The 17166-nt window shown below is 60.0% G+C and overlaps 1 pseudogene; it reads right to left on the bottom strand.

Annotated features, from left to right (window-relative positions):
• Positions 1–16944, bottom strand: part of LOC138066517 (otoferlin-like) — a 215442-nt pseudogene extending 198498 nt beyond the window's left edge.
• Positions 16945–17166: the final 222 nt, after the last annotated feature.

Genomic DNA, 17166 nt, shown 5'->3' with positions numbered 1-17166 from the left:
GTGCTGAGGAGATCGGGGCCTTGTATTGGGGGTACTGACGGGATCAGGGGCTTGTTTTTGAGGTGCTGGATGTGTTTTGGGAGTGCAGAGGGGATCAGGGCCTTGTGGTGGGGTTGCTGAGGGGATCTGGGCATTGTGTTGGGGGTGCTGGGCTTGTGGTGGGGGTGCTGAGGAGAGCTAGGTCTTGCACTGGGGGTGCTGGGCTTGTGGGAGTGCTGGGCCTTGTTTTGGGAGTGCAGATGGGATCAGGGCCTTGTTTTGGGGGTGCGGAGGGGATCTGGGCCGTGTGTTTGTTGTGTGGGGCGTGTGGGAGTGCTGAGGGGAACTGGGGCTTGTTTTTGGGGTGCTGGGCTTGTGATGCAGGGTGCTGAGGGGATCTAGGCCTTGTGTTGGGGGTGCTGGGCGTGTTGTGCGAGTGCGGAGGGGATCTGGGGCTTGTGTTGGGTGCGCTGGGCTTGTCGTGGACGTGCTGACGGGATCTGGGCATTGTGGTGGAGATGCTGGGTTTGTCGTAGGGGTACTGAGGGGTCTGGGCCTTGTCTTGGGAGTGCTGGGCCTTGTGTTGGGGGTGCAGAGGAGATCTGGGCCGTGTGTTTGTTGTGTTGGGCTTGTGGGAGTGCTGAGGGGATCATGGGCTTGTTTTCGAGGTGCTGGGCTTGTCATGCAGGGTGCTAGCCTTGTTTTGGGGGTGCAGAGGGGAGCTGGGCATTGTGTTGGAGGTGCTGGGCCTTGTTTTTGGGGATCTGGGTGTTGTGTTGGGGGTGCTGGTCTTGTCATGAGGGTACTGAACGGGATCGGGGCTTTGTGTTGGGAGTGCTGGGCGTGTTGTGCGAGTGCGGAGGGGATCTGGGGCTTGTATTGGAGGTGTTGGGCCTGTTATGGGTGTGCAGAGGGGATCTGGGCTGTGTGTTTGTTGTGTTGAGCTTGTGGGAGTGTTGAGGGGATCTGGGCTTGTTTTGGAGGTGTTGGGCTTGTGTTGCGGGGGCTGGGATTTTTGTGGGGGTGCAGAGGGGAGCTGGGCGTTGTGTTGGAGCTGCTGGGCCTTGTTTTGGGGGTGCTGAGGGGATGTGGGCCTTGTGTCGGGGGAGCTGGTCTTGTAATGGGTTTGCTGAGGGGATCTGGGCCCTGTTTTGGGGTTGCTGAGGGGATCGGGGCATTGTGTTGGGGGTGCTGGACTTGTGGTAGGGGTTCTGAGCGGATCTGGGCATTGCGTTGGGGGTGCAGGGCTTGTTGTGGGGGTGCTGAGGTGATCGGGGCATTGTTTTGGAGGTGCGGGGCTTGTAGTGGGGGTGCTGAGGGGATCTGGCCATGTTTTCGAGGTGCTGGGCCTTTTTTCCGTGGTGCAGAGGAAATCTGGGCATTGTGTTGGGGGTGCTGAGGAGATCGGGGCCTTGTATTGGGGGTACTGACGGGATCAGGGGCTTGTTTTTGAGGTGCTGGATGTGTTTTGGGAGTGCAGAGGGGATCAGGGCCTTGTGGTGGGGTTGCTGAGGGGATCTGGGCATTGTGTTGGGGGTGCTGGGCTTGTGGTGGGGGTGCTGAGGAGAGCTAGGTCTTGCACTGGGGGTGCTGGGCTTGTTGTGGGAGTGCTGGGCCTTGTTTTGGGAGTGCAGATGGGATCAGGGCCTTGTTTTGGGGGTGCGGAGGGGATCTGGGCCGTGTGTTTGTTGTGTGGGGCGTGTGGGAGTGCTGAGGGGAACTGGGGCTTGTTTTTGGGGTGCTGGGCTTGTGATGCAGGGTGCTGAGGGGATCTAGGCCTTGTGTTGGGGGTGCTGGGCGTGTTGTGCGAGTGCGGAGGGGATCTGGGGCTTGTGTTGGGTGCGCTGGGCTTGTCGTGGACGTGCTGACGGGATCTGGGCATTGTGGTGGAGATGCTGGGTTTGTCGTAGGGGTACTGAGGGGTCTGGGCCTTGTCTTGGGAGTGCTGGGCCTTGTGTTGGGGGTGCAGAGGAGATCTGGGCCGTGTGTTTGTTGTGTTGGGCTTGTGGGAGTGCTGAGGGGATCATGGGCTTTCGAGGTGCTGGGCTTGTCATGCAGGGTGCTAGCCTTGTTTTGGGGGTGCAGAGGGGAGCTGGGCATCGTGTTGGAGGTGCTGGGCCTTGTTTTTGGGGATCTGGGTGTTGTGTTGGGGGTGCTGGTCTTGTCATGAGGGTACTGAACGGGATCGGGGCTTTGTGTTGGGAGTGCTGGGCGTGTTGTGCGAGTGCGGAGGGGATCTGGGGCTTGTATTGGAGGTGTTGGGCCTGTTATGGGTGTGCAGAGGGGATCTGGGCTGTGTGTTTGTTGTGTTGAGCTCGTGGGAGTGTTGAGGGGATCTGGGCTTGTTTTGGAGGTGTTGGGCTTGTGTTGCGGGGGCTGGGATTTTTGTGGGGGTGCAGAGGGGAGCTGGGCGTTGTGTTGGAGCTGCTGGGCCTTGTTTTGGGGGTGCTGAGGGGATGTGGGCCTTGTGTCGGGGGAGCTGGTCTTGTAATGGGTTTGCTGAGGGGATCTGGGCCCTGTTTTGGGGTTGCTGAGGGGATCGGGGCATTGTGTTGGGGGTGCTGGACTTGTGGTGGGGGTGCTGAGGTGATCGGGGCATTGTTTTGGAGGTGCGGGGCTTGTAGTGGGGGTGCTGAGGGGATCTGGCCATGTTTTCGAGGTGCTGGGCCTTTTTTCCGTGGTGCAGAGGAAATCTGGGCATTGTGTTGGGGGTGCTGAGGAGATCGGGGCCTTGTATTGGGGGTACTGACGGGATCAGGGGCTTGTTTTTGAGGTGCTGGATGTGTTTTGGGAGTGCAGAGGGGATCAGGGCCTTGTGGTGGGGTTGCTGAGGGGATCTGGGCATTGTGTTGGGGGTGCTGGGCTTGTGGTGGGGGTGCTGAGGAGAGCTAGGTCTTGCACTGGGGGTGCTGGGCTTGTTGTGGGAGTGCTGGGCCTTGTTTTGGGAGTGCAGATGGGATCAGGGCCTTGTGTTGGGGGTGCGGAGGGGATCTGGGCCGTGTGTTTGTTGTGTGGGGCGTGTGGGAGTGCTGAGGGGAACTGGGGCTTGTTTTTGGGGTGAGGGGATCTAGGCCTTGTGTTGGGGGTGCTGGGCGTGTTGTGCGAGTGCGGAGGGGATCTGGGGCTTGTGTTGGGTGCGCTGGGCTTGTCGTGGACGTGCTGACGGGATCTGGGCATTGTGGTGGAGATGCTGGGTTTGTCGTAGGGGTACTGAGGGGTCTGGGCCTTGTCTTGGGAGTGCTGGGCCTTGTGTTGGGGGTGCAGAGGAGATCTGGGCCGTGTGTTTGTTGTGTTGGGCTTGTGGGAGTGCTGAGGGGATCATGGGCTTGTTTTCGAGGTGCTGGGCTTGTCATGCAGGGTGCTAGCCTTGTTTTGGGGGTGCAGAGGGGAGCTGGGCATTGTGTTGGAGGTGCTGGGCCTTGTTTTTGGGGATCTGGGTGTTGTGTTGGGGGTGCTGGTCTTGTCATGAGGGTACTGAACGGGATCGGGGCTTTGTGTTGGGAGTGCTGGGCGTGTTGTGCGAGTGCGGAGAGGATCTGGGGCTTGTATTGGAGGTGTTGGGCCTGTTATGGGTGTGCAGAGGGGATCTGGGCTGTGTGTTTGTTGTGTTGAGCTTGTGGGAGTGTTGAGGGGATCTGGGCTTGTTTTGGAGGTGTTGGGCTTGTGTTGCGGGGGCTGGGATTTTTGTGGGGGTGCAGAGGGGAGCTGGGCGTTGTTTTGGAGGTCTTGGGCTTGTCCTGGGTGTACTGAGTGGTCAGGGCCTTGTATTGCGGGTGCTGGGCTTGTTGTGGGGTTGCTGTGTGGATCTGGGCTGTGTGTTTGTTGTGTTGGGCTTGTGGGAGTGTTGAGGGGATCTGGGCTTGTTTTGGAGGTGTTGGGCTTGTGTTGCGGGGGCTGGGATTTTTGTGGGGGTGCAGAGGGGAGCTGGGCGTTGTGTTGGAGCTGCTGGGCCTTGTTTTGAGGGTGCTGAGGGGATGTGGGCCTTGTGTCGGGGGAGCTGGTCTTGTAATGGGTTTGCTGAGGGGATGTGGGCCTTGTTTTGGGGTTGCTGAGGGGATCGGGGCATTGTGTTGGGGGTGCTGGGCTTGTGGTCGGGGTGCTGAGGGGATCTGGGCATTGCGTTGGGGGTGCAGGGCTTGTTGTGGGGGTGCTGAGGTGATCGGGGCATTGTTTTGGAGGTGCGGGGCTTGTAGTGGGGGTGCTGAGGGGATCTGGCCATGTTTTCGAGGTGCTGGGCCTTTTTTCCGTGGTGCAGAGGAAATCTGGGCATTGTGTTGGGGGTGCTGAGGAGATCGGGGCCTTGTATTGGGGGTACTGACGGGATCAGGGGCTTGTTTTTGAGGTGCTGGATGTGTTTTGGGAGTGCAGAGGGGATCAGGGCCTTGTGGTGGGGTTGCTGAGGGGATCTGGGCATTGTGTTGGGGGTGCTGGGCTTGTGGTGGGGGTGCTGAGGAGAGCTAGGTCTTGCACTGGGGGTGCTGGGCTTGTGGGAGTGCTGGGCCTTGTTTTGGGAGTGCAGATGGGATCAGGGCCTTGTTTTGGGGGTGCGGAGGGGATCTGGGCCGTGTGTTTGTTGTGTGGGGCGTGTGGGAGTGCTGAGGGGAACTGGGGCTTGTTTTTGGGGTGCTGGGCTTGTGATGCAGGGTGCTGAGGGGATCTAGGCCTTGTGTTGGGGGTGCTGGGCGTGTTGTGCGAGTGCGGAGGGGATCTGGGGCTTGTGTTGGGTGCGCTGGGCTTGTCGTGGACGTGCTGACGGGATCTGGGCATTGTGGTGGAGATGCTGGGTTTGTCGTAGGGGTACTGAGGGGTCTGGGCCTTGTCTTGGGAGTGCTGGGCCTTGTGTTGGGGGTGCAGAGGAGATCTGGGCCGTGTGTTTGTTGTGTTGGGCTTGTGGGAGTGCTGAGGGGATCATGGGCTTGTTTTCGAGGTGCTGGGCTTGTCATGCAGGGTGCTAGCCTTGTTTTGGGGGTGCAGAGGGGAGCTGGGCATTGTGTTGGAGGTGCTGGGCCTTGTTTTTGGGGATCTGGGTGTTGTGTTGGGGGTGCTGGTCTTGTCATGAGGGTACTGAACGGGATCGGGGCTTTGTGTTGGGAGTGCTGGGCGTGTTGTGCGAGTGCGGAGGGGATCTGGGGCTTGTATTGGAGGTGTTGGGCCTGTTATGGGTGTGCAGAGGGGATCTGGGCTGTGTGTTTGTTGTGTTGAGCTTGTGGGAGTGTTGAGGGGATCTGGGCTTGTTTTGGAGGTGTTGGGCTTGTGTTGCGGGGGCTGGGATTTTTGTGGGGGTGCAGAGGGGAGCTGGGCGTTGTGTTGGAGCTGCTGGGCCTTGTTTTGGGGGTGCTGAGGGGATGTGGGCCTTGTGTCGGGGGAGCTGGTCTTGTAATGGGTTTGCTGAGGGGATCTGGGCCCTGTTTTGGGGTTGCTGAGGGGATCGGGGCATTGTGTTGGGGGTGCTGGACTTGTGGTAGGGGTGCTGAGCGGATCTGGGCATTGCGTTGGGGGTGCAGGGCTTGTTGTGGGGGTGCTGAGGTGATCGGGGCATTGTTTTGGAGGTGCGGGGCTTGTAGTGGGGGTGCTGAGGGGATCTGGCCATGTTTTCGAGGTGCTGGGCCTTTTTTCCGTGGTGCAGAGGAAATCTGGGCATTGTGTTGGGGGTGCTGAGGAGATCGGGGCCTTGTATTGGGGGTACTGACGGGATCAGGGGCTTGTTTTTGAGGTGCTGGATGTGTTTTGGGAGTGCAGAGGGGATCAGGGCCTTGTGGTGGGGTTGCTGAGGGGATCTGGGCATTGTGTTGGGGGTGCTGGGCTTGTGGTGGGGGTGCTGAGGAGAGCTAGGTCTTGCACTGGGGGTGCTGGGCTTGTTGTGGGAGTGCTGGGCCTTGTTTTGGGAGTGCAGATGGGATCAGGGCCTTGTTTTGGGGGTGCGGAGGGGATCTGGGCCGTGTGTTTGTTGTGTGGGGCGTGTGGGAGTGCTGAGGGGAACTGGGGCTTGTTTTTGGGGTGCTGGGCTTGTGATGCAGGGTGCTGAGGGGATCTAGGCCTTGTGTTGGGGGTGCTGGGCGTGTTGTGCGAGTGCGGAGGGGATCTGGGGCTTGTGTTGGGTGCGCTGGGCTTGTCGTGGACGTGCTGACGGGATCTGGGCATTGTGGTGGAGATGCTGGGTTTGTCGTAGGGGTACTGAGGGGTCTGGGCCTTGTCTTGGGAGTGCTGGGCCTTGTGTTGGGGGTGCAGAGGAGATCTGGGCCGTGTGTTTGTTGTGTTGGGCTTGTGGGAGTGCTGAGGGGATCATGGGCTTTCGAGGTGCTGGGCTTGTCATGCAGGGTGCTAGCCTTGTTTTGGGGGTGCAGAGGGGAGCTGGGCATCGTGTTGGAGGTGCTGGGCCTTGTTTTTGGGGATCTGGGTGTTGTGTTGGGGGTGCTGGTCTTGTCATGAGGGTACTGAACGGGATCGGGGCTTTGTGTTGGGAGTGCTGGGCGTGTTGTGCGAGTGCGGAGGGGATCTGGGGCTTGTATTGGAGGTGTTGGGCCTGTTATGGGTGTGCAGAGGGGATCTGGGCTGTGTGTTTGTTGTGTTGAGCTCGTGGGAGTGTTGAGGGGATCTGGGCTTGTTTTGGAGGTGTTGGGCTTGTGTTGCGGGGGCTGGGATTTTTGTGGGGGTGCAGAGGGGAGCTGGGCGTTGTGTTGGAGCTGCTGGGCCTTGTTTTGGGGGTGCTGAGGGGATGTGGGCCTTGTGTCGGGGGAGCTGGTCTTGTAATGGGTTTGCTGAGGGGATCTGGGCCCTGTTTTGGGGTTGCTGAGGGGATCGGGGCATTGTGTTGGGGGTGCTGGACTTGTGGTGGGGGTGCTGAGGTGATCGGGGCATTGTTTTGGAGGTGCGGGGCTTGTAGTGGGGGTGCTGAGGGGATCTGGCCATGTTTTCGAGGTGCTGGGCCTTTTTTCCGTGGTGCAGAGGAAATCTGGGCATTGTGTTGGGGGTGCTGAGGAGATCGGGGCCTTGTATTGGGGGTACTGACGGGATCAGGGGCTTGTTTTTGAGGTGCTGGATGTGTTTTGGGAGTGCAGAGGGGATCAGGGCCTTGTGGTGGGGTTGCTGAGGGGATCTGGGCATTGTGTTGGGGGTGCTGGGCTTGTGGTGGGGGTGCTGAGGAGAGCTAGGTCTTGCACTGGGGGTGCTGGGCTTGTTGTGGGAGTGCTGGGCCTTGTTTTGGGAGTGCAGATGGGATCAGGGCCTTGTGTTGGGGGTGCGGAGGGGATCTGGGCCGTGTGTTTGTTGTGTGGGGCGTGTGGGAGTGCTGAGGGGAACTGGGGCTTGTTTTTGGGGTGAGGGGATCTAGGCCTTGTGTTGGGGGTGCTGGGCGTGTTGTGCGAGTGCGGAGGGGATCTGGGGCTTGTGTTGGGTGCGCTGGGCTTGTCGTGGACGTGCTGACGGGATCTGGGCATTGTGGTGGAGATGCTGGGTTTGTCGTAGGGGTACTGAGGGGTCTGGGCCTTGTCTTGGGAGTGCTGGGCCTTGTGTTGGGGGTGCAGAGGAGATCTGGGCCGTGTGTTTGTTGTGTTGGGCTTGTGGGAGTGCTGAGGGGATCATGGGCTTGTTTTCGAGGTGCTGGGCTTGTCATGCAGGGTGCTAGCCTTGTTTTGGGGGTGCAGAGGGGAGCTGGGCATTGTGTTGGAGGTGCTGGGCCTTGTTTTTGGGGATCTGGGTGTTGTGTTGGGGGTGCTGGTCTTGTCATGAGGGTACTGAACGGGATCGGGGCTTTGTGTTGGGAGTGCTGGGCGTGTTGTGCGAGTGCGGAGAGGATCTGGGGCTTGTATTGGAGGTGTTGGGCCTGTTATGGGTGTGCAGAGGGGATCTGGGCTGTGTGTTTGTTGTGTTGAGCTTGTGGGAGTGTTGAGGGGATCTGGGCTTGTTTTGGAGGTGTTGGGCTTGTGTTGCGGGGGCTGGGATTTTTGTGGGAGTGCAGAGGGGAGCTGGGCGTTGTGTTGGAGCTGCTGGGCCTTGTTTTGAGGGTGCTGAGGGGATGTGGGCCTTGTGTCGGGGGAGCTGGTCTTGTAATGGGTTTGCTGAGGGGATCTGGGCCCTGTTTTGGGGTTGCTGAGGGGATCGGGGCATTGTGTTGGGGGTGCTGGACTTGTGGTAGGGGTGCTGAGCGGATCTGGGCATTGCGTTGGGGGTGCGGGGCTTGTTGTGGGGGTGCTGAGGTGATCGGGGCATTGTTTTCGAGGTGCTGGGCCTTTTTTCCGTGGTGCAGAGGAAATCTGGGCATTGTGTTGGGGGTGCTGAGGAGATCGGGGCCTTGTATTGGGGGTACTGACGGGATCAGGGGCTTGTTTTTGAGGTGCTGGATGTGTTTTGGGAGTGCAGAGGGGATCAGGGCCTTGTGGTGGGGTTGCTGAGGGGATCTGGGCATTGTGTTGGGGGTGCTGGGCTTGTGGTGGGGGTGCTGAGGAGAGCTAGGTCTTGCACTGGGGGTGCTGGGCTTGTTGTGGGAGTGCTGGGCCTTGTTTTGGGAGTGCAGATGGGATCAGGGCCTTGTTTTGGGGGTGCGGAGGGGATCTGGGCCGTGTGTTTGTTGTGTGGGGCGTGTGGGAGTGCTGAGGGGAACTGGGGCTTGTTTTTGGGGTGCTGGGCTTGTGATGCAGGGTGCTGAGGGGATCTAGGCCTTGTGTTGGGGGTGCTGGGCGTGTTGTGCGAGTGCGGAGGGGATCTGGGGCTTGTGTTGGGTGCGCTGGGCTTGTCGTGGACGTGCTGACGGGATCTGGGCATTGTGGTGGAGATGCTGGGTTTGTCGTAGGGGTACTGAGGGGTCTGGGCCTTGTCTTGGGAGTGCTGGGCCTTGTGTTGGGGGTGCAGAGGAGATCTGGGCCGTGTGTTTGTTGTGTTGGGCTTGTGGGAGTGCTGAGGGGATCATGGGCTTGTTTTCGAGGTGCTGGGCTTGTCATGCAGGGTGCTAGCCTTGTTTTGGGGGTGCAGAGGGGAGCTGGGCATCGTGTTGGAGGTGCTGGGCCTTGTTTTTGGGGATCTGGGTGTTGTGTTGGGGGTGCTGGTCTTGTCATGAGGGTACTGAACGGGATCGGGGCTTTGTGTTGGGAGTGCTGGGCGTGTTGTGCGAGTGCGGAGGGGATCTGGGGCTTGTATTGGAGGTGTTGGGCCTGTTATGGGTGTGCAGAGGGGATCTGGGCTGTGTGTTTGTTGTGTTGAGCTCGTGGGAGTGTTGAGGGGATCTGGGCTTGTTTTGGAGGTGTTGGGCTTGTGTTGCGGGGGCTGGGATTTTTGTGGGGGTGCAGAGGGGAGCTGGGCGTTGTGTTGGAGCTGCTGGGCCTTGTTTTGGGGGTGCTGAGGGGATGTGGGCCTTGTGTCGGGGGAGCTGGTCTTGTAATGGGTTTGCTGAGGGGATCTGGGCCCTGTTTTGGGGTTGCTGAGGGGATCGGGGCATTGTGTTGGGGGTGCAGGGCTTGTTGTGGGGGTGCTGAGGTGATCGGGGCATTGTTTTGGAGGTGCGGGGCTTGTAGTGGGGGTGCTGAGGGGATCTGGCCATGTTTTCGAGGTGCTGGGCCTTTTTTCCATGGTGCAGAGGAAATCTGGGCATTGTGTTGGGGGTGCTGAGGAGATCGGGGCCTTGTATTGGGGGTACTGACGGGATCAGGGGCTTGTTTTTGAGGTGCTGGATGTGTTTTGGGAGTGCAGAGGGGATCAGGGCCTTGTGGTGGGGTTGCTGAGGGGATCTGGGCATTGTGTTGGGGGTGCTGGGCTTGTGGTGGGGGTGCTGAGGAGAGCTAGGTCTTGCACTGGGGGTGCTGGGCTTGTTGTGGGAGTGCTGGGCCTTGTTTTGGGAGTGCAGATGGGATCAGGGCCTTGTTTTGGGGGTGCGGAGGGGATCTGGGCCGTGTGTTTGTTGTGTGGGGCGTGTGGGAGTGCTGAGGGGAACTGGGGCTTGTTTTTGGGGTGCTGGGCTTGTGATGCAGGGTGCTGAGGGGATCTAGGCCTTGTGTTGGGGGTGCTGGGCGTGTTGTGCGAGTGCGGAGGGGATCTGGGGCTTGTGTTGGGTGCGCTGGGCTTGTCGTGGACGTGCTGACGGGATCTGGGCATTGTGGTGGAGATGCTGGGCTTGTCGTAGGGGTACTGAGGGGTCTGGGCCTTGTCTTGGGAGTGCTGGGCCTTGTGTTGGGGGTGCAGAGGAGATCTGGGCCGTGTGTTTGTTGTGTTGGGCTTGTGGGAGTGCTGAGGGGATCATGGGCTTGTTTTCGAGGTGCTGGGCTTGTCATGCAGGGTGCTAGCCTTGTTTTGGGGGTGCAGAGGGGAGCTGGGCATTGTGTTGGAGGTGCTGGGCCTTGTTTTTGGGGATCTGGGTGTTGTGTTGGGGGTGCTGGTCTTGTCATGAGGGTACTGAACGGGATCGGGGCTTTGTGTTGGGAGTGCTGGGCGTGTTGTGCGAGTGCGGAGGGGATCTGGGGCTTGTATTGGAGGTGTTGGGCCTGTTATGGGTGTGCAGAGGGGATCTGGGCTGTGTGTTTGTTGTGTTGAGCTTGTGGGAGTGTTGAGGGGATCTGGGCTTGTTTTGGAGGTGTTGGGCTTGTGTTGCGGGGGCTGGGATTTTTGTGGGGGTGCAGAGGGGAGCTGGGCGTTGTGTTGGAGCTGCTGGGCCTTGTTTTGGGGGTGCTGAGGGGATGTGGGCCTTGTGTCGGGGGAGCTGGTCTTGTAATGGGTTTGCTGAGGGGATCTGGGCCCTGTTTTGGGGTTGCTGAGGGGATCGGGGCATTGTGTTGGGGGTGCTGGACTTGTGGTGGGGGTGCTGAGGTGATCGGGGCATTGTTTTGGAGGTGCGGGGCTTGTAGTGGGGGTGCTGAGGGGATCTGGCCATGTTTTCGAGGTGCTGGGCCTTTTTTCCGTGGTGCAGAGGAAATCTGGGCATTGTGTTGGGGGTGCTGAGGAGATCGGGGCCTTGTATTGGGGGTACTGAGGGGATCAGGGGCTTGTTTTTGAGGTGCTGGATGTGTTTTGGGAGTGCAGAGGGGATCAGGGCCTTGTGGTGGGGTTGCTGAGGGGATCTGGGCATTGTGTTGGGGGTGCTGGGCTTGTGGTGGGGGTGCTGAGGAGAGCTAGGTCTTGCACTGGGGGTGCTGGGCTTGTTGTGGGAGTGCTGGGCCTTGTTTTGGGAGTGCAGATGGGATCAGGGCCTTGTTTTGGGGGTGCGGAGGGGATCTGGGCCGTGTGTTTGTTGTGTGGGGCGTGTGGGAGTGCTGAGGGGAACTGGGGCTTGTTTTTGGGGTGCTGGGCTTGTGATGCAGGGTGCTGAGGGGATCTAGGCCTTGTGTTGGGGGTGCTGGGCGTGTTGTGCGAGTGCGGAGGGGATCTGGGGCTTGTGTTGGGTGCGCTGGGCTTGTCGTGGACGTGCTGACGGGATCTGGGCATTGTGGTGGAGATGCTGGGCTTGTCGTAGGGGTACTGAGGGGTCTGGGCCTTGTCTTGGGAGTGCTGGGCCTTGTGTTGGGGGTGCAGAGGAGATCTGGGCCGTGTGTTTGTTGTGTTGGGCTTGTGGGAGTGCTGAGGGGATCATGGGCTTGTTTTCGAGGTGCTGGGCTTGTCATGCAGGGTGCTAGCCTTGTTTTGGGGGTGCAGAGGGGAGCTGGGCATTGTGTTGGAGGTGCTGGGCCTTGTTTTTGGGGATCTGGGTGTTGTGTTGGGGGTGCTGGTCTTGTCATGAGGGTACTGAACGGGATCGGGGCTTTGTGTTGGGAGTGCTGGGCGTGTTGTGCGAGTGCGGAGGGGATCTGGGGCTTGTATTGGAGGTGTTGGGCCTGTTATGGGTGTGCAGAGGGGATCTGGGCTGTGTGTTTGTTGTGTTGAGCTTGTGGGAGTGTTGAGGGGATCTGGGCTTGTTTTGGAGGTGTTGGGCTTGTGTTGCGGGGGCTGGGATTTTTGTGGGAGTGCAGAGGGGAGCTGGGCGTTGTGTTGGAGCTGCTGGGCCTTGTTTTGAGGGTGCTGAGGGGATGTGGGCCTTGTGTCGGGGGAGCTGGTCTTGTAATGGGTTTGCTGAGGGGATCTGGGCCCTGTTTTGGGGTTGCTGAGGGGATCGGGGCATTGTGTTGGGGGTGCTGGACTTGTGGTAGGGGTGCTGAGCGGATCTGGGCATTGCGTTGGGGGTGCGGGGCTTGTTGTGGGGGTGCTGAGGTGATCGGGGCATTGTTTTCGAGGTGCTGGGCCTTTTTTCCGTGGTGCAGAGGAAATCTGGGCATTGTGTTGGGGGTGCTGAGGAGATCGGGGCCTTGTATTTGGGGTACTGAGGGGATTAGGGGCTTGTTTTTGAGGTGCTGGATGTGTTTTGGGAGTGCAGAGGGGATCAGGGCCTTGTGGTGGGGTTGCTGAGGGGATCTGGGCATTGTGTTGGGGGTGCTGGGCTTGTGGTGGGGGTGCTGAGGAGAGCTAGGTCATGCAGGGTGCTAGCCTTGTTTTGGGGGTGCAGAGGGAAGCTGGGATTGTGTTGGAGGTGCTGGGCCTAGTTTTGGGGGATCTGGGTGTTGTGTTGGGGGTGCTAGGCTTGTTTTCGGGCTGCTCAGTGGAGCTGAGTGTTGTGTTGGGGGTGCTGGTCTTGTCATGAGGGTACTGAACGGGATCGGGGCGTTGTGGTGGGGGTGCTGGGCTTGTGGTGGGGGTGCTGAGGGGATCTGGGCATTGTGTTTGGGGTGCTGGGCTTTGTTGTGGGGGTGCTGAGGGGATCTGGGCTTGTGTTAGGGGTGCTGGGCGTGTTGTGCAAGTGCGGAGGGGATCTGGGGCTTGTATTGGAGGTGTTGGGCCTGTTATGGGTGTGCAGAGGGGATCTGGGCTGTGTGTTTGTTGTGTTGAGCTTGTGGGAGTGTTGGGGGGATCTGGGCTTGTTTTGGAGGTGTTGGGCTTGTGTTGCGGGGGCTGGGATTTTTGTGGGGGTGCAGAGGGGAGCTGGGCGTTGTGTTGGAGCTGCTGGGCCTTGTTTTGGGGGTGCTGAGGGGATGTGGGCCTTGTGTCGGGGGAGCTGGTCTTGTAATGGGTTTGCTGAGGGGATCTGGGCCCTGTTTTGGGGTTGCTGAGGGGATCGGGGCATTGTGTTGGGGGTGCTGGACCTGTGGTAGGGGTGCTGAGCGGATCTGGGCATTGCGTTGGGGGTGCAGGGCTTGTTGTGGGGGTGCTGAGGTGATCGGGGCGTTGTTTTGGAGGTGCGGGGCTTGTAGTGGGGGTGCTGAGGGGATCTGGCCATGTTTTCGAGGTGCTGGGCCTTTTTTCCGTGGTGCAGAGGAAATCTGGGCATTGTGTTGGGGGTGCTGAGGAGATCGGGGCCTTGTATTGGGGGTACTGAGGGGATTAGGGGCTTGTTTTTGAGGTGCTGGATGTGTTTTGGGAGTGCAGAGGGGATCAGGGCCTTGTGGTGGGTGTGCAGAGGGGATCTGAGCATTGTGTTGGGGGTGCTGGGCTTTGTTGTGGGGGTGCTGAAGGGATCTGGGCATTGTTTTGGTGGTGCTGGCCTTGTGGTGGGAGTGCTGGGCTTGTGGTGGGGGTGCTGAGGGGATCTGGGCGTTGTGTTGGGAGTGCTGGGCTTGTGATGCAGGGTGCTGAAGGTATCTGGGCATTGTGTTGGGGGTGCTGGGCTTGTGGTGGGGGTGCTGAGGGGAGCTAGGTCTTGCACTGGGGGCGCTGGGCTTGTTGTGGGAGTGCTGGGCTTGTGGTGGGCGTGCAGAGGGGATCCTGGTGTTGTGTTACGGGTGCTGGGCTTGTGGTCGGGCTGCTGATGGGATGTGGGCCTTGTGTCGGGGGAGCTGGTCTTGTAATGGGTTTGCTGAGGGGGTATGGGCCTTGTTTTGGGGTTGCTGAGGGGATCGGGGCGTTGTGTTGGGGGTGCTGGGCGTTGTTTTTGGAGTGCTGGGCTTGTGGTGGGGATGCTGAGGTGATTCAGGCCGTGTTTTTGTTGTGTTGGGCGTGTGGGAGTGCCTAGGGGATCTGGGCTGTGTGTCGGGGGGCTGAGGGGATCTGGACCTTCTTGTGGGGGTGCTGAGGGGATCTGGGGCTTGTTTTCGAGGTGCTGGGCTTGTGTTGCGGGTGCTGGCCTTGTTTTGGGGGTGCTGAGGGGATCTGGGCTTGTTGTGGGGGTCCTGAGGGGATCTGGGGCTTGTTTTCGAGGTGCTGGGTTTGTGTTGTGCGTGCTGGCCTTGTTTTGGGGGTGCTTAGGGGATCTGGGCCTTGTGGTGGGAGTGCTGAGGGAATATGGGGCTTGTTTTCAAGGTGCTGGGCTTGTCATGCAGGCTGCTGGGCTTTTTGTGGAAGTGCAGAGGGGAGCTGGTCGTTGTGTTCGAGTTGCTGGGCCTTGTGTTGGGGGAGCTGGTCTTGTAATGGGTTTGCTGAGGGGATCTGGGCCTTGTTATGGGGTTGCTGAGGGGATCTGGGCATTGCGTTGGGGGTGCAGGGCTTGTGGTGGGGCTGCTGAGGTGATTTAGGCCGTGTTTTTGTTGTGTTGGGCCTGTGGGAGTGCCTAGGGGATCTGGGCTGTGTGTTGGTGTTTGCTGATGGGATCTGGGCCTTGTGTTAGGGGTGCTGTAGGGATCTGGAGATTGTGTTCGAGGTGTTGGGCTTGTGTTGCGGGTGCTGGCCTTATTGTGGGGGTGCAGAGAGGATCTGGGCCTTGTTGTGGGGGTCCTGAGGGGATCTGGGGCTTGTTTTCGAGGTGCTGGGCTTGTCATGCAGGGTGCTGGGTTTTTTGTAGAAGTGCAGAGGGGAGCTGGGCGTTGTGTTGGAGCTGCTAGGCCTTGTTGTGGGGGTGCTGAGGGGATCTGGGCCTTGTTTTGAGGTTGCTGAGGGGATCGGGGCATTGTGTTGGCGGTGCTGGGCTTGTGGTAGGGGTGCTGAGGGGATCTGGGCATTGCGTTGGGGGTTCAGGGCTTGTGGTGGGGTTGCTGAGGTGATCGGGGCGTTGTTTTCGAGGTCCTGGGCTTGTAGTGGGGGTGCTGAGGGGATCTGGCCTTGTTTTCGATGTGCTGGGCCTTTTTTCCGTGGCGCAGAGGAGATCTGGGCATTGTGTTGGGGGTGGTGGGCCTTGTGTTCTGCTTGCAGCAGCGATCTGGAGCTGTCATGGGGGTGGAGAGGGGATCTGGGCTTGTATTTCGGGTGCTGGGTCTTTTTTTAGTGGGGGTGCTGAGGGGATCTGGGCATTGTTTTGGAGGTCTTGGGCTTGTCCTGGGTGTACTGAGTGGTCAGGGCCTTGTATTGCGGGTGCTGGGCTTGTTGTGGGGTTGCTGTGTGGATCTGGGCTGTGTGTTTGTTGTGTTGGGCTTGTGGGAGTGTTGAGGGGATCTGGGGCTTGTATTGGAGATGCTGGGCTTGACCTGGGGGTTGTAGAGTGGATCTGGGCCTTGTCTTGGAAAATCTGGGCGTTGTGTTGGGGGTGCTGGGGTTACTGGGGTGCTGAGGGGATCTGGGCGTTGTTGTGGGGGTGTTGGGCTTTGTTTTGGGGTTTCCAAGCGGATCTGTGCGTTGTGTTGGGGGTGCTGGGCTTTTTGTGGGGGTGCTGGGTGGATCTGGGCCTTGTATTTGGGGTGCTGGGTATGACCTGGGGTTTGTAGAGGGGATCTGGGCCTTGTTCCGGGGAGATCTGGGCGGTGTGTTGGGGGTGCTGAGGGGTTCTGGGCGTTGTTTTCGGGGTGCTGGGCTTCTTGGCGTCCTGAGGGGATCTGGGCGTTGTGTTGGGAGTGCAGAGACTGTGTCACTGGCTCCTTGATAGCCTCAGCTGCAGCCTCTTGAATGGGGCTACTCACCCCCCGGCAGGCAGCCTGCATGCCCTCCACCACTGCGCATGCCACGGCTCATGCAGCTTCCCGATTGTTCCTGTCTCCGCCTCTGGAGGCCTCCGCAGATGCTTGGAGCTGCAGCTCACCTGGGTCACAACAAGGCACAAGGCATGTGGCCGCTCCTCTTGCCCACAGCCCCTTGGCAGCACACGCAGCGACACAGTCACAGCTCTGCCTTCCCCTCTGAGTGGCATGCCACCACACCTCTGCCTCAGCACTCCTGCCTAGCTGAGAGCCACCAGAGCCACTGCCAGGGGCTGCTGTTGGCCAGGCAAGAGCCAGCACTACCTGGGCATCTTCCATAGGCAGCATGGGGGCACTCGCATGCTGCCCAATGTCTCTTTGCTCCACCTGGGAGGCAGAAAGCAGGCGACAACCCTCCCTCAGGGCTCCCTTTTGCCCCTGAGCAGGCACCCCTGCGCCAGGCAGGCCCCAAAGGCACCCAGCCTTGCCGCACAGAGGGGCCATGCAGACACACCTGCACCGGGCGCCTGGGCTGTGTCTCAGCACCAGGCAGCCTTTCGGGCAGCTCTGCGGCAGCCTTTCCATTTACCCTGGCCCTCCCTAAGCCATTGCCTGCTCTTCAGCACTCCCAACACCCATCCCCTCCTTGGCCTCTGCACCTCAGCCACGCCATGAGCACCTCTCTGCCTCTGGGCTCCATCCTGCCCTCAGTCTCCCCAGGGCCACGCCGCAGCTGCAAGGCCCACAGGCACACATTCAGGGAGCCCCCCGCATCACGGTCTCTCGCACAGCCTGATGCCCTGCAGCCAAGGCCTCTGCCTACCCTGCCTCCTGCCTTCCTGCACACTCCTCCTCCGCTTCCCTGTGCACCACACAGGCTGCTGCAAGAAGAGGCACACACAGAGTGAGCGAGGGCAGCTCCTCTGCCAAGCCTTGCCTGCGCCAGAGGCACGTGGGTGCCGGCAGCAGCGGCGATTTCTTGCTGCGACCAGCTGCACAGTGCCGCACTCACTCTTGCATGCGGTTGCTCACCTCCAGCCTCCTCCTTCCTCTCTCTCTGCCTCATTGTCCTCGGCAGAGCTCTCGCACTAGTGCAGCACGAGTGTGCTGCTGGCTCTTTTGCATGAGCAGCAGCCCCTTGCTTCTTCTCAGGCCAGCCCTTGCTCTCCACCTCTTGCCGCCTCTGCGCCTGCTCCATCCCCCGCTTGCCTCTCACCTGCCCTTCTGCAGCAGCCCAAGATGATGCCTTCGAGCCTCCAATGCGCCAGCAGCGCCCCACCAGCAATCTCGCAGGCCCTGTCCCGTTGGGCACCTGAGGGCCGAGGCAGCTTGCACCTCATGCCCAGTTTGCGCTCTGGGCCTCTGGAGGCTTCTGCACGATGCACTGGCGATGTCTCACGTGCGCCGGCCACTCTGTGTG

The sequence above is a fragment of the Struthio camelus genome, chromosome 3 (assembly GCF_040807025.1).
Source record: "Struthio camelus isolate bStrCam1 chromosome 3, bStrCam1.hap1, whole genome shotgun sequence".
Taxonomy (NCBI): Eukaryota; Metazoa; Chordata; class Aves; order Struthioniformes; family Struthionidae; genus Struthio; species Struthio camelus.
This window is presented reverse-complemented; position numbering and strand designations above follow the sequence as displayed.